At 44.7% G+C, this 15,526-nt stretch overlaps 1 protein-coding gene across 10 annotated transcripts in view; it reads left to right on the top strand.

Moving 5' to 3' along the window:
* The window catches only part of BACH2 (BTB domain and CNC homolog 2), a 198,460-nt gene that overhangs the window by 97,900 nt on the left and 85,034 nt on the right, over positions 1 to 15,526 (top strand). For all 10 annotated transcript variants that reach the window (XM_054820170.1, XM_054820174.1, XM_054820176.1 and 7 more), the window contains one exon: positions 10,849 to 11,000. The gene's annotated coding sequence lies outside the window, so the exon portion shown is untranslated. The remainder of the gene's footprint in view (positions 1 to 10,848; positions 11,001 to 15,526) is intronic.

The raw sequence follows: 15,526 nt of genomic DNA, 5'->3' as shown, positions 1-15,526 counted from the left end.
TTAAGAATTAGTCACATGCTGTGTGATCCATGAGTTAGTTAGTGATAAAAGCTTGAGAGTTGTGCCTCCAGCAGCACTGCTGATGTGCTCCAGCTGCTGTTGGGTGCTCGGTCTGCAGCACCAGGCTGGACTTACTGCCAGGCAAAACACAAAATTGGGCATCACATCAGCTCCACGGTACTGGTGGTTTCAGTCTACTGACAAAGGCTAATACAGACATGGCCATTAATTTCTCAACCCATCCAGGGACATACTTCTAAAAAGAGCATGCATCCACTGTTAAATGTTTGAAATACTGTCCCCATAATCTGTAAATTATTGTTCCATTTAACAAGGCTCCATGTTCAGTTCCAGCCTTGACACTTGACTGGTACCCATTGAGCCTGATCCTCCTGCCCCAGTCATCTCCATTTCTATGGGGTAGCCTAATTATCTTTCTGTTGAAGTCTCACACCTGTTTCTTTTTTTATTGTTCTAGTGGTTTTGATATTCCAGGGCAGATTTCCTGGCAGAAGACCCACGGTACATCTCTCTAGCATCACCCTTATCCCGGTAGTAGCAACCACGCTGTTTTGTGTCACCTTTTCTTCAGAAAACACCACTAGAGGCAGTTGCAGTCTCACTTGATCTTTCCTTGTTTAGAAGATGTGAAAATAATTAATGAATCGTTTTGGGGAGGTGTGACCTGAGGGATGCAGACGCGTGGGAGTGTTTGGTTGTTAAAAGCATCAGGAGGGGAATGGCTCCGTTATCCGAGTACCAGTGTCAAAAGGTGGGAAATCAGCATGCTCTGAAGTTTCACTGGACCTGGATTCTTCTCCTATCTGTCTCTTCCTAGAAGGTTCTTCATTTTGGAAAAGTGCAGGGAGAAGGGAGAAAAGCAACTCTTAAATTCCAAGGATTTCCTTTGGGGGAGACATCCCGCAGGCAAAGGAGGGAACTCTTCTAATAATCTTTGCAGCATTTGATCCCAAGAAAATGCAAGAAAATCAGTGCTTCCTCTGAGAGTTGGCAGCGTATTTTTTCCGTAACAAGACCTGTTTTTGGTTTCTTTGTAGTACAGTCTGATTCAGACTGTACCGAGTTGACTGAGGAGAGCGAAATCTGTTTTCGACAGATGTTTCCCATGATCTGGCAAATACAAACACTTCTGCGAGATGACAGGCGGCTTGTTTACATAGGAAATCTATTTTTTTTTAAAATAAAAAAAAAAACACAACAAAAACATACAAACACAAAGCAACATTCGGATCAGTCATTCTGATCAAGGCAGTGTCAATTATTAGGCTGTAAAGGGAACTGATGACTCAACTTAGGCACAGTGCTGCGGCGGTCTCCGATTTTCGGTTTCATAACAGATTCTTTTCAGGAATGCTTTTCATTCATACCCAACATTTAAACGTGTCTCTGGAAGCGTGTATCATTTTGTGATCGGGGTGCAAGAGACCGCTGTCAGCCCGCGCCAAGCAGTTGTGCAGAATTTGGGAGGTGTCCCCGTGCCTCGGTGGGACACCAGGCACCCGGTCGGAGAGGGGTCCTCTGATCCATCGCATCACGCGCCCGGACCGTACCTGCGCACCACCAGGTTGTCGGTCACCACGTTAAATTTATAGATAAGTTCACATCAATAAGATTGAAAAGCACTTTGATTCAGAAAGCGAAATGTTTTGATCGGATCCCGTGCTTAGTAATTCCAGTGAGCGCACTTGTTAAAACGGGTGAGTCAGAAATGGAAATGCAAAGCATTTCTCTGAACGGTGGCCGGAAATTAGCTTTGAAAACTGAAACAAAGCCCAAACCGCAGTTTTATCTATTTACTTAATAATTTTAGATCTGCGAAAATCCCTTTGTCTTCGGGAGACATTTTGATTCCTCTCTTGTAGCGCCGGTGCGATCCTTAGGCTGGATGATCAACCATGTGAGGACTGTCTGACACGGTTTAATTTTTTTGGTTTAAAAAAATGAGTGCCCTGTAAGTGGCTTCATTGCCTCTGGTGCTGCCTGATTCTGTCACGGTGTGGTAGAAGTTGGTGGAAGTATTAGGCAGGATGGGATGTAGCAATGTTTGAGCTTGTGCAATACTGAGGAAGAAATCCAGAGGAATTGAGTGGAGCCACTCAGCTGCTTATTTGCCCAATGCATAGGTTATATATATTGCACACAGGGCTATCTCACTGCTCTGGCACCAAACACTCGTCAATTTGGTGCCAAATGCTCCCTGGCTTAGCACAGAGAGGCTGCGGTGGTGACAGCCCCTCGGTTTGTAAGGACATAGCCTTCTGTCCGTGGAGAGAGAGCAGAGGAGGGGTCATCAGAGTTTTGATGTTAGTAGAGGTGATCTCGCTGCAAAAACCTTAAAAATCAGCATATTGGGTGATAGGTAGCAGCGTTCTGGTCCTCATCCTGCACCCAAGATGTTGCCACTTTCTTCTCTACTGATGTCTGGGTCCCTGCTGCTCGTCCTTGAGAGTGAGTCTGGATGCTTTGGACTCGCTGCACGGCCTTGGACAACGTAGGGACCGTCTTCCTGGCAGCTGCTGCGTGGTCTGAGGCCCGCAAACGTAAATCATGATGGAGGAGGACAAAGTAATATATGTGTTTAAGGGACTTGCAGTTCCCATGGCAAGGCAGGAATGAGCACAAGTAGTGCTCATTTCAAAGAGAAGACGGTCTGGGTGATTCTTCTTAATTACAGTTTACCTAAATAAATAAATAATGCATATTCATGGCTTTAACTAAAATAACTCGTGTTGAAATGTTTACCTCTCCCAAGGATAATTATTAGGGGTGTGGGGGGGGGGTGGGGTGGTGCAGCAATTAATAATAAAACATTTAGACAAGATTACAGAACATTCTGATTGGAATACTAAACATTATGCTAAAAATAAAAGCAAATACATGGAGCTGTCTTGAATTAAAAAAAAAAAAAATTACTATGCTATCCAAAGAAACATGCTGAACAGAAGCAGTTCAGGTAAAGGGGTGCAGCTCTTGGTGTTGGAGCTCTTCAATATCATACGGAGGTTTCTTCAGCATAAAGTTAGATTTGTCGGTAAGTTCTCCCTCAATTCCAGTCCAGAAGAAAGGACATGAATATTGGCATCCACACAGATCGGCGTGGCAGCTGTAATACCCATCAGCACCGCTTTGAGGCTGGTGCACGTTGATTCTTAAACTGAGCGACGCAGAGCATTTCAGCTGTTTATATCAGTAGTAAACAAAACCTTCATTTGTGTTGTGAACCTTCTCCCGCCCCTCCATTTCATACGGTCCTTTGAATGAAATTCTTTGCTCAGCTGAGAGTTTGAAATTTGGAGCCATCCTTTCATGTCTTTTGGCTACAGTTCCTTATCTGGTTAATCAGCTCAAAGAGAGCCAGTGATGTGTTCAAAGATTTCTGTGACAGCTGCATACCATTAGGCTGAATGATTAAAAAAATCCCCATAATTGTAGTTTAGCGCAGTAAATACAGATTGGTCTTTCTATTTAACATACGGTAGCAAGAGAACTGAGCCTTGGACAAGAGAGCTGCTGCTTAACCCCGTGCAGACGAAGCTTGCGGGGATGGTGGAGCCGGTCTGCCTCATAGCCTTAACCCGCTTCCAGCTCTTTGGGACCAGCACAGGAGCGGGGTCGAGCAATGGGGTGTAGCTGCCTTTTTGTGCTGGATTGGAGGAGAAAAAGAGCGTAGGAGATGGACAGCACCAAGGCAGCCTGCAGGGGCCATGGCCTGCCGCTGCTCCCTCCTCGAGCTCAGCACCACCTCAGAGTGCCTGGTACAAACGGGGTGGGCTCTCCTTGCTCACTGAGATGTCCTCAGCCAGTCTTAGAGGGGCAAGCTGCTGTCCTCTCCAAGCTGTTCTCTAACTCGGGTGTATTTTGGTGGTGAAGGCTTCCAGACCTCCTTCGCTAGACCAAATCGATCCCTTCTAAAGTAGCATCAGAAGTGCTGGGGGCACTCGCCGGCACCTAGCGCACCCAGTGTGCTGCTGTCACGTGTCCCCTGGATACCCTCTCATCTAGAAACTGAAAAGCGGCTTTTCTTTGGCTGGATAGTGCAGTCTTGACTATTAGATGCAGTGGAGTCTTTGCTCACGTCAGTCGCTAGTGGAAGTCCCTGGCCGTGCTCTGAAACAGAGTGAGATGTCGAGGAACAAGCGCTGACAGATGGGCTGCCTTGTCCCCAGTAGACGTGGTGGGAACACCCAGTTGACTTTATTCCTTGTGAGGCAGCTCCGCGGCTGCTTCTGGCTGATGAATTTCCTCGACCACATTTTCTTTCTCTGCTTCAGTGGGCCAGCCTTTTCCCTGACCGAACTGCCTGCTCTGCAGGATCTGTGAGTGGCATGTGTACCCCAGAAGACGAGGGTGCCAATGGTGGGACAAGGTGTCCTGTTGGTCCATCTCCCCTGTGGCAGAGGGGGTCATTTTATAAGCATGGTGCATTTTCCCCGTTGAAAAAATCTATCTGGGTTCACCTCAGAAAGATTTCTGTGGAGCAGAAATATCCATCTCCACTTTGCCTTTTTCTTAAAAGGGTTTCTGGGAGTTTGAGCCACACAACCCTCAGTGAAGCCAGCGGCAGCGAGGCAGCCAGAGCCTCACGCGGTGTTTTGCAGGTTGAGAAGGCGCTGCACAAGCGGAGTGAAAAGCACAGTAAACCCGATATCAGCTCGCAACTAATTATCTGTGTATAAAAATTCCCCTGCTCGCCGTTTTGCCGTTAGAGGCTCGCTGGTAAGATTTATGACTCTGGCTAAAATGAAGTACCATTTCCTTTTTCTCAGCATTACTGTACGTGGCCTCTCTGGCTTTTCTTGTTAAGCAGACTTGAGCTCACCCAACAGGGAACGTATTTTTGAAGCTCTTTCCCATCACGATTCTGCCTTTCTCTTTTTCTCTTTGTTATGACCAGAGAAGTTAACTCACAGAGCATTTTCAGGTCTCTTGACTTCCCCCTGCTTGGCATGAGGCTGAAGACGGAGAAGCTAAGCGGCAGCTCCTTCACATGAGATGCAGCATTGGCCCACTCTGAGCCCCACCACAGCTCGCCCAGGCTCGTGGTAGACACAAACCTCCATCGCCATGGGCTCCCTCTGCGTAGTTTGATGCACAACTGTTGCATTCAGTGTTTGTACGAGCTAAAGGATAACTCCTTCACTTCGTGCTAGAGCGTGGGGGACCAGCTGTACAGCTCAGAGAAAGGCTGTATTTCTCCTGCTCTTGCATTGCATCCTCATTTCACAGGCTGATGAAAATGAGGCCACGGACTGAACTTTCTGAACTGGCAAATGCTTCACTGACTTCACCCTGATCTGAAATCACCTGAAAATTAGTTTGTCTGACATTGTAAGATGGCAGGGATTTTTTCTGAGTACAGAGAAAAAAAGGGAGCAATGTTGAGCTGCTGCCATCTCTCCCCGTCGCAGTTAGATGTAGTTATTTTTGTATTAGAGCTTGGAGGAAAACCGGTAGAGATGCCAGATAAACCTTCCCAAAAAAAACATTTGTGTTAATACTTAAATATTGTTCATCTTTCGCAGCATTTACTTATCTTTTTCCCACATGCTGAACCTTATGGGGAGTTTTTGTGGTTGACTGTGGCCTGTTCTTTCATTCTGTATGTTAACTGTTTTCTCGATTTGCATTTTTTAAAAGAAATCGGCAGTAAAAGTCTGACTGTGATAATCGTTCGATGCGGGAACATCCTTTTGGCAGGGCAGGTGTGCATTTGTGTGGTTCACGTGCGTTGGGGCAGGAGTCCTGGAGCACAAACCCAGTGAGCTGCATCATTTCCTGCCACTCTGGGAAGCATCCTTTCCCGAGAGACCCGGCGCTGGCTGCCCAGTGTCGTCTTCTGAGATGCCGGGCTCCGGGACAGCGATTTCAACTCATTTTCTCCCGTTTGCATGTGTATTAACCAAAATCTCTAGTCCTGGAGACTAGTATCTGGAGAAATGTGCCAGATATCTGAATTTTCATCAGATCTGATACACAGGTGTCAGGCGTGACTTTCACTGTGTACTGGTTTTACTGTGTGGGGCATAAATATTCAGGTTGTGTCATTTGGTAACATTGTTGTACGGGGATCTTTCTCACAGTGTATATTAACTTTCCCGTTACACCTAGCCATTCTTTCATGAGTCAGACCACCAAGATAAAATATTTTCAAGGGTGGCTTTATTTTAAGTCGAGTATATTCCAGTGATAAAGTCATTCAGATTTTACATAAAAAGATTTACAAGTTCCTGCGGTGATGCTCTTGAACTAGTCTCCCACCTCTCCCAGCCTAGCCTGGTTGATGTGTCACAAAGTTAACTGCAACCAGAGGACCAGAGGGGGTGGAAAATTCCCCCCACGCACATCCCCCAGCCTCTCTGAGGGTTTTCCGTTTAAGCCCAGTTGGTGCTGTTAAGTGTAGCAGGGGAAAATCCAGCTTGCAGACCCTGGAGCGCTTCCCTGGCCAGCGCAGGGCAGCAGCAGCTGCCTTCCCCTTCAGTCAGCCAGCGGCGGTTATCTCGCTGCTCCTCCTGATGACTTCAGTCGTGGTTTCTAGCCAGACTGATCCCTCACGTGGTTTTGCCATTATCTGAACGAACAGCTCAATCTCATCTCCGCTGACTGTTGACACAGCTCGCCCAGATAGGGACACGCTGCAGAGCTGGTCCTCGCGGTCCTGAGTGGGTGTCTCCCTGCTTCTGGTCCATAACTCCGTGGTTGCGGTGGTCTTCTGCGTCCCACCTCCAGGTGGTGGGGAAGGAGCTGCTGTGCCCTTCATACTCTTGATTTTGGCTGCCTCTGGCCAAACTGTGCATGTGAGCACAAGCAGGAGTGATGGATGAGCATGTTCCTTCTCTTTGGAAGAACCGAGCAGGTTATTAGGAGGAAATTAAATGCACTGATAGTGAAGCCAGGCCATGCGTCTTTTCTGACACAGGTATCGATATCATCTTGGGTTTAATTTACAGATTTCAGGGAGGGATCCTGTACTAGATGTCAGGAGCATTGCAAATGCCTTCTCAGCCTCAGGCGATCCTTCAAGCAGTTGCAAGCTACAAATGTTCCAATGAAGCTGTTTCAACCAGAAAGAAATATTCTCCAGCTTCACTCAAAACCACACCAAACATAAAGAAAACACATTTGCTAATCTGTGATGGTATTGCATATAACAGACTGGGATCCTTGACTTCACTGGGGCGAATTTCTGCACACGTTTGTGTAAGAAGTATTGCACTCCACCAAGCGAGGTGTCGCTTCAGAAATCACCAGCTCTGCACTTCTGTGCTCACTTCTTCCTGCTTGCTGGTGTGCAGCCTTCCTTAAATATTTTTTTTCTCCTATCTGCATCTGTGAGAAGCTCACCAACTTGTCTTGTCGTGTGGGTTCATTTTACTTAGCCCTAATTTTACGCACCCGTTATGAACATTGGTCTGTTTGCTAACCCCGCTGTGTATTTGTTGTTTGCCTCCTTCACTGTCCCAGCTTTTTGGGTTTTCTTGAGCATGGTTACATGATTTACTGTATTTGAAACATCTTTCATGCTAACCAGAGTAATACGCAGGTACATTCATCATGCTCTTCTCAAAGCATATTTCTTTGTTCGTTCATTGCAAACTGAAGAACTTATCAGTTTTCCTCCTCTTAAGTATCAAAGCTGTCATTATTTTACATTAACAACAAAACTTCTCTTTGAAACACACCCTCCGTGTAACAGAAATCCAAGCTGGAAGGTGTTTTCTTGAAGTAAATACTTTTTTAGCATCGTGCTTCCTTCTGCCAATTGTGGTGTCTGGTGCATCTTCCTTTACATTTGCATTCTTCAGTGCTAACTTGAGCCGCCAAGCAGTACTGGAAGCCCTCAGTAAGGGGAAAAAAACATAACCTGGTTCAAAAATGTACAAGAGGTAACAATGTAAGTTTAAAAAAAAAAAGCTTATCATGTCTGGTTTGAAGTATTGTTATTTTGCTAGCTTTCTACGCAGCTGTGAAGGTAGGTGCTTCTTCTTAAAAGAAAGTTTCCTTGCACCTCCCATGACTCAAGGAACTGGGTCTTCAAGTTGACACTGAACAATGATTTCGTGGCCTCTTGTGATCCTATAACTGATTGCCCACGTATGCAGGTCTGTGCTGAGAGCTCAGACCTTGATGTGAGCAAGCCTTGGAGCAGAGAGTGCATCTTCCCCTGCCAAGGATCCGACTCTTCCCGTGCTGTAAACCTGGCCGGTCAGCATGTTAAAATGCTGAAACATCTCTTCAGTAGATGCACCATTGGCTCTTTATCTTGTATAAGCTCAGTTTTCATGTATTTCTTGTAAGTTTACAGCTGTAGCGACAGTTTTGCTTTTAATAATTTGCCTATTTCAGAAAGAAGTTTCTTTTATCGAATGGAAAGCATGAAGAAGCCCTCGTGTTGAGCGTAGGCAGGGGGTTAGGTTTCAATCTACCCTAAGCTGACCTCAGGGCAGAGAGATTCCTGCTTTCATGTTTTAGATCATGTGTAAAACCTGATGCTGGCTGGATCGTCCCACGTAAGGCAAGAATCTCTAGGGAACATGGGGCGAGATACAGAGTGAGACATTTGCTGAAGGGAATGAAATGTTTGGGATGCAGCCTCATGCTTTCAACAGCAGTGAACATCAATCACACCTTCTCAGAAAAGCATGGCACTGCAGGTCTCTCCCCCTCTTTTTTTTTCTTATTTCCCTATTCCCCATTTATGTTTATTCTTCTTTCCTTCTGATATGCCCTGACAAGTGCAATTTTAGCTCAGAAAACTAACTTGTCCTTGAAAAAACAGAGCCTTCCCTGGTTTTAGTCCTTTGGCCATTGAGTAAGCAACAGTTATTTTTGTTCTACCAGTGATTTATGACTGAACAGATTTGGAGTTTATATTTTTAGTTTTATAGGCAATTTAGATAATGTATATTTGGGACCATAAATATTTGGTCCTCTTACAGTCTGTCAATGAATGTTATGCCCAGTTGGAGAAAATTACGTGAACTGAAGAGACACAAGCATTGTGTTCCTAGTGTAGCCTCATTCTTTTCAAGTAATCCTTAAAGGCAGCAATATTTTGAGCATCTTTTGGTAAACCATCTAGGAGGGTGCCATCCCGAAGAAATAACCTACTTTTCATAAGTGATCCAGTTCTCTACAAGGCTTGGAGTTAAATGTATTAGCTTCAGTGCTCAGAAGGTATTGAGCTTTTTTTTAACCAAGTATGTACTTACAAAAGCAATAACCAAACCTCTTTCATTTGCACTGCTTTGTGTTATTTTTTTACTTTTCTATGGAGTCAGTAGTCATTTCTTGAGAAACCAGAAGTTTTTCCTGAAGAGTTCATTTTGCCAGTTTCAGAAAAATAATAGTAGTTTTAGAAAAAATGTAAACTTTTGGGTTTTATTTTACTTCCCCTCACCTCCCCCTTTATCTAGCTTTAGTTTGTGGTAATTCTGCAGACGCAGCCCTTGCAATGATCCTGGGAAGACAGATTTGTGCCACTGCTTGTACTGCTGCTGTCCCCTTCTGTTCAAAAGAAAATCATCTTCCTTTCCACTCCCAATTGCCAACTTTATTCAAGTAAATAGTAGTTAAGCATTCAAATGTTTTTTTCCAGGAGAACAGTAAAGTGTTGGGCACTGGCAACTTGAAAACTTCAACTTGAAAATCCCTGTAACTTAAAACTAATTACTTCTCCTTCCACAAGTATTTCCTTCCCAGCCTCCTCCCCAACCACTTCAGAGCACGACTGCTTCCTTGGTAGATGGGGGAAGCCCTTTCGGAGTCAGCTGGGACTGGGCATTGGGTGGGATCTGGGCTGTGCGGGGATGCTGGCACTCGGGGGCCAGGCGGTGCACCCCCTCTTCCAGCCCCCCGTCCTTAGCTCTGCTCTCAGCAGCCCTCCCTGTCCCAAAGTGCCTCCCCTCCGAGGCCTGAGCCCCGAGCCCCTTGCACGGCAGTGGCAGCACGGTGCATTTGCTGTGAGCACACGAACCCTTTACTCCCTCTCCGATTTTCTTTTGGCACGGACTGGCATGACACGTAGCTTTTCTGTAGGGTGGATGGAGGAGTATGATGACATCGCATTAACCCGGGGATACTGAACTGCGCTGATGGTGTTGCTTCTCTGAAGCTCCCCAGACTAAAGCAGAAAGAAAGGAACAAATTTTATGTTCCTAATTTAAATTCCTTGATGAAATCAAAGCGAAGCTTTGACAAAAGCCAGTATTAATTGTTATTTAAAGTCTGTTAGATCATTTTGCTAGTTTTATTAGAACACCCTTCTGGTGCGACATGCAGTTTCATAGAACCACAGAATGATTTGGGTTGGGAGGGACCTTTAAAGCTCATGTAGTCCAACCCCCTTGCCATGGGCAGGGACATCTTTCACTAGATCAGGTTGCTCAAAGCCCCGTCCATCCTGACCTTGAACACTTCCAGGGATGGGGCATCCACAACCTCTCTGGGCAACCTGTTCCAGTGCCTCCCCACCCTCATCGTAAAGAATTTCTCAGTATGTGTGCGTAAGTACGCACATACCTGCAGTATGATCTGGTAATCACAAAACTGTTAGTTTATCTGTTCTGTAATTCTTCTCAGGGGCCTCATATGGGTGCTGTATGAATGCAAGAAAAACATAGTCTTTGTTGTAAGGTGTCTACAGCTTAAAGGTAAGAGGACGTATGTAATGGGCATCATGTCATCATCATGTTTGACATAAAGACCTTCCATGTTTAAAAAAAAAGGCCCCTAAACTGCTTTTAGAATTAGAAGAGAGGAAAAAAAAAGCGGGGTTTTGTGAATATTCAGTGCTTGAATTTTTTAATGCCTGCCTTTGTTTTATTTTAGGTTGCTATCGACTGACTTGCCAGAACACTGCCCTACAAAGGTTTGGAGGGCTACTTCTTAATGGATTGCTGCAGCCTCTTAATTTCTCCATTGATCCTGTTCCCTGCATCGTGAGAACATTTTAGCCAGCACAGAACCTAGAAAAGTTACATGTAAGTCATGATTCAAATTCCTTTCTATTTAAAGAAAAAAAAAAGAAAAAAAGAAGGAAAAAAAAGAAAAAAAAGGTCTTGGGGAGGCAAGGTGGAGGCAGTAAACATCGTACTTTAGAAAAATACTGTAAAAGCTGTAATTCAACAGCAAACATTAGGTGGTGAATAAATTGTTATTGAAGTAGTTACTTGCTTTTTTAACCTAAATGGTGATTGTCATTTTGAAGGCTTTTCTAAGTGTTCTGCTACCATAGTAAACCATAGCAAGAAGTACTTAAAATAGCTTCTCTTCACCCCATCCCCCTAATTACGCTTCGTTTTTCTCCACAACTGGGTAAGCGTGTGTACACTTACCTTGGTGTGCTGTGCTGAAGCCACACGTGCTCCGTGTGAGTTTGGAGGCCATCCTTTGCACAGCGGGACTGCAGGTATCCCTGTATTTTTCCCATGATAAAACCCATATCCTCATCCTTTGGGGTTTTCAGAACGCTTCCCTCAGAGGAGCCCTGGTGCTGCTTCTCCTTTCATCCTGCTGCCCCGAAAGGCTCTTTAAGCATCAGTAGTACCTTCATTGCCACCTCCAGCTCCTTCCAGGTGGAGTTAGCTGCTCCACCTGGCTATAGGAGGGTGGAGAAAGCCACGCACAGATCTACGAGGGACAAAGGGGATTGAGGGGGCTGCAGACCCCTTCCTGTCTCCTCCGTCTGGGTAGTAGCTCCTGGTGCGTGTGTGTTACGTGCTTTGATTTTTCCTCCCAAGATGGGGAGCGCCTGTGGTGCTGTGCACAAATTTCCTCCCCCATCATGGCTAATCCTCCTCTGAAACCTCGCATAGCGTCAGTCTGGCACGACTGGGCTATTCTACAGGGGAGAAATTGTTTTGACCCTTTTTAACTTGTCAGCAGTTCTAACCCTAATTCTGGGATGGATCTGCAGGTGGAAGAAGCCTCTGGACCATTATAAGGATGGCAGGGATGTGGTGGCCTGTGCTGTCCAGAGAGTGGGACACCCCAGAGCTGCCAAAGGCTTGAGCACAACTTTATTGCATTCATTTTTTAAATAAAAGCAAATCTCATTGTGGTTAGGAGGTTTTTATCTTTCGAATGGTGGTATAGAGCAGCTTGGCAAAAGGCTGCCTGAGCCAGAGATAATACAAAATTGTGGTTTACAGTGTGGCACTGTGCATGTTCCTGCCCTTGTTCGTTTGCTGCAGTAGTAAATTCATACAACACAGTTTAATGATTAATTGGGACAGGGCAGTGAAGCCGACCACAGCACTTGGTGCTGGTCAGTTTTTCTTGAATGCTTACTGACACCTTTTTTAATCTTAGGAACTGATTTGTGATACTACTTTTTAAAAAATAGGAGTATTTTGGAACTGGAGAGTTTATATTAGAAATATACCTTCATTTGAGGTGCTTTGTTTGTTTGTGCGACACTAAAAGTATTATTTAAAACAAGAGAAGTGTGTTGCAAAAGTAGGACAGGGGGTTTTAATGCATATGGAAATTCAGTTTTTAAAGAGAGGAGAAAAAATGTTCTGGTGTGATGAATATCAGCAAAAATAATAGTGAAGTAGTAGGCAATGGGAGAAAAGCTGGGTAGTAAGAGAATTCGCTGCCAAAGAGGCCTTACAAGGTGTTGATTTGATTTCATTTTCTGAGAAAGGGAGAGCGTTGCCATTTCATTGTGGGCTTGGCAATATATGGTGCAGTTATTAATCAGACTCCTGATAGCAGGAATCATCTGACTACAGGAGAATTTTGGATCTGGCTTGAAACTTGTTTCTAATCCTTGTTTTAAGGGAAGAGAACTCGAAAATGCGAGTTGTAACAGCTAGGCAGGCAGAAACAATGCGTTGCTCATTAGTCCTTAGCACCATTCCCATGAGGTTTGGAAGCCTTATTCACAATTTTTTGCAGGCTTTTCTCATGGTGCTTGCAAAGCTTGTCATTAGGCATCTTGCAAATTCACTATTAAAAACCCTTTCAGAGGACCTAACTTTAAAAATGGCATCCAGAAGGATGAATAAGAATAGGGGACTTGAAAAAGCAGCCAGAAACTGGATGGACATAAATGGAAAAAACCCTCTCTCATTCCAAGAAGCGCATAGAAGTTTTGTCCTGCTGCTTCTCGTGCTGCAAATAATCAGAAGTCTCCATTTCCAACAGTAAAATCCGGTCTGAGGGCCAAACAAACTTGAAAACCAGTGTAAGGATCATCAAATACGTGCTCTCCTTTTTTTTTTTTTTCTTTTTTCTTTTTTTTCCTTTTTTTCCCTTTTTTCCCTTCTTTTTTTTCTTTTTTTCTTTCTTTTTTTTTTTTTACTACGGTCATGTGCTTGAGATACATCAAACTTTTAAAACACGATGTGTGCTCTAACTCCTGGACAACACATGCGTCGCTTCGCAGGTTGTTAGCCGGGATGGCATTTGCTGTGCACACCGATTGTGCCAGCAGAGGTAGATGTGAGGGCAAGCTGCCTGTTGCTTACTCAGTTTCTCAGTGTTTCCTGCTGTCTGGCTTTTTTTGATAACAAACCCTGCTTGTAACAATTACCTTGTATAGCAAGTCCCATAGAAAGAAACAAAAGTTTCCCTTGTTAATTAGCCCTGTTGAAAAGAGCAGTTGCACAAGGTTGACCCAGCTCTAACAACCGTATTCTTGCTGTTTCCCAGGTTGCACAGTATTTTGTAAACAAGTATACCTTCCCCCTCCTTCCACTTGTTATTTAGTTTTTATAATACTACTAGGATGCTGAGAAATAATACCTATTGATGTTTGATTTCAAAGCAGAAGGTTTCTTCCTCGTTCTGACGGAGCAGATTGCAAAATCCTGTTACAGTGCGTGTGTCAAGATAAAAAAACCCAACATTTATCCAGGTCCCCTGGGAATTAATCATGAGCAGGTTAGACCGCATATGTGATAATGAGGAAGTACAGGAATTAGGGAGAAGCCGTGCTCTTTGCTGAGCGGCTCACGGTTGGTTATCCCGAACGATGGCTAACGGCAGCGTACGCACGGGGCTTTGCTCGGGTGCTGGGGATGTGGCCGTGCCTTGGAGCAGGTGCTGGGGCAGGGCTGATGGCTTCCCAGCGGAGACGGGCGGCGATTCCTAGCAATTTCCACGCTCTGCTCACGTTTCTCACTTTGGTTTACCCCTCTGTCTTTTCTTTTAAAAGAGGCAAAAATAACATCCTAATCGATGGCATTCTGCGTCTAATAAATTGTATTTGTATTGCTTATGCAGTGTTGAGAATTCAGCAATGGCCTTTAAGCGCTTTGTTCATGGTAAAAAAAAAAAGCGCAACCTGAAACTCAGAAACTGCTGTGCACAAATTTTGTGTTTGCTAGGTATGAGTTCTTCAGAATATTTCAAAATTTTTGTAATAAGATTTCTTGAAATCTGTCCTTCACCATCTGTAGGCAGATGTAAATAATGTAAAATTTTAAGATGCAGATTTTGGTGATTTAATGTCTGTCACCCGCCTACCACCACAGCCTGGGAAAAATGTGTCTTTTTTTTAAATCTGCACTGAAAGGTCAGGTAACTTGATTGGATTAAGAAGGAGATCATATTTCTGAAGGTGAAGACACATCCCTTTGAACATTGACTTACCAAATACTCCTAACTCCAGGTACCAAACCCACTTCCCAAGTGCCACGGCCATAGCTGAGGGCACAGGTGGTTTTATCCTACAGGATTTTGATGCAAGATGTGGCCATATCTGGATTTCATGATTTTTTGTGGTATGTTTTCCTATTGGAGTGCCAGTTTTACAGTGGAGAAGGCATTTTCTTACCCATTTTATGGCACCAGCATAGCAAGGCTCTGCCCCTCATGCAGCATCATGTGAAGCATCTCCTGCCCAAAGGAGCTTCGTAACCTCCCATGGCATCCTGTCCTGGTTGTCATGCTTGCAATGGCCAAAAAGTGTTTTCCTATGATCTAGGGGAAATCTTCTTTGCTGCTAATTAATCCAGTTACTCCTGCTGCCCCCCTGTTGAGAACACACAAAGCCATTGACCACTGCCAGCGCTGCGTCAGTCCCTCAGCGTGATCGAGTGCTCCCCAGCACCATCAGTGCCTCCGTACCCGAGGCAGGCTGCACCCCCAGCCTGGGTGGCTGGGGACTGCTTTTGATAAGTGTTTGCTGCAAATATATCTGTTGATTAAATATATTTTTATTTTATATATGCATATGCGTGTGTATATATATATATGTAAATGTTTATATTTTTATATAAAATAGTCATATAAAAATACATCTTTTAAAAAATATGAAAATATATATCTGGACAAATATTTTCAGTGTGGTCTGAAAAGCGCTGGCGTAGCTTCGCGCACAGCGGCTGCGCGTGCACACGTGTGTGGGCGGTGAGCCGACGTCTCTGGACGTTTCTGACCAAGAGCCCCGTGCCGGAGGCATCCCCGTCTGGGGACACACGGCAACCGTGGGCCGTACGGCCAGGAGGAGCATCCTGCTTGTGTTTAGCTGGTACGACGGAAGAGGACAGTGGTGTTT

The sequence above is a fragment of the Grus americana genome, chromosome 3, assembly GCF_028858705.1.
Source record: "Grus americana isolate bGruAme1 chromosome 3, bGruAme1.mat, whole genome shotgun sequence".
Taxonomy (NCBI): Eukaryota; Metazoa; Chordata; class Aves; order Gruiformes; family Gruidae; genus Grus; species Grus americana.
Note: the sequence above shows the minus strand (reverse complement) of the source record. Positions and strands in the feature narration are given on the sequence as shown.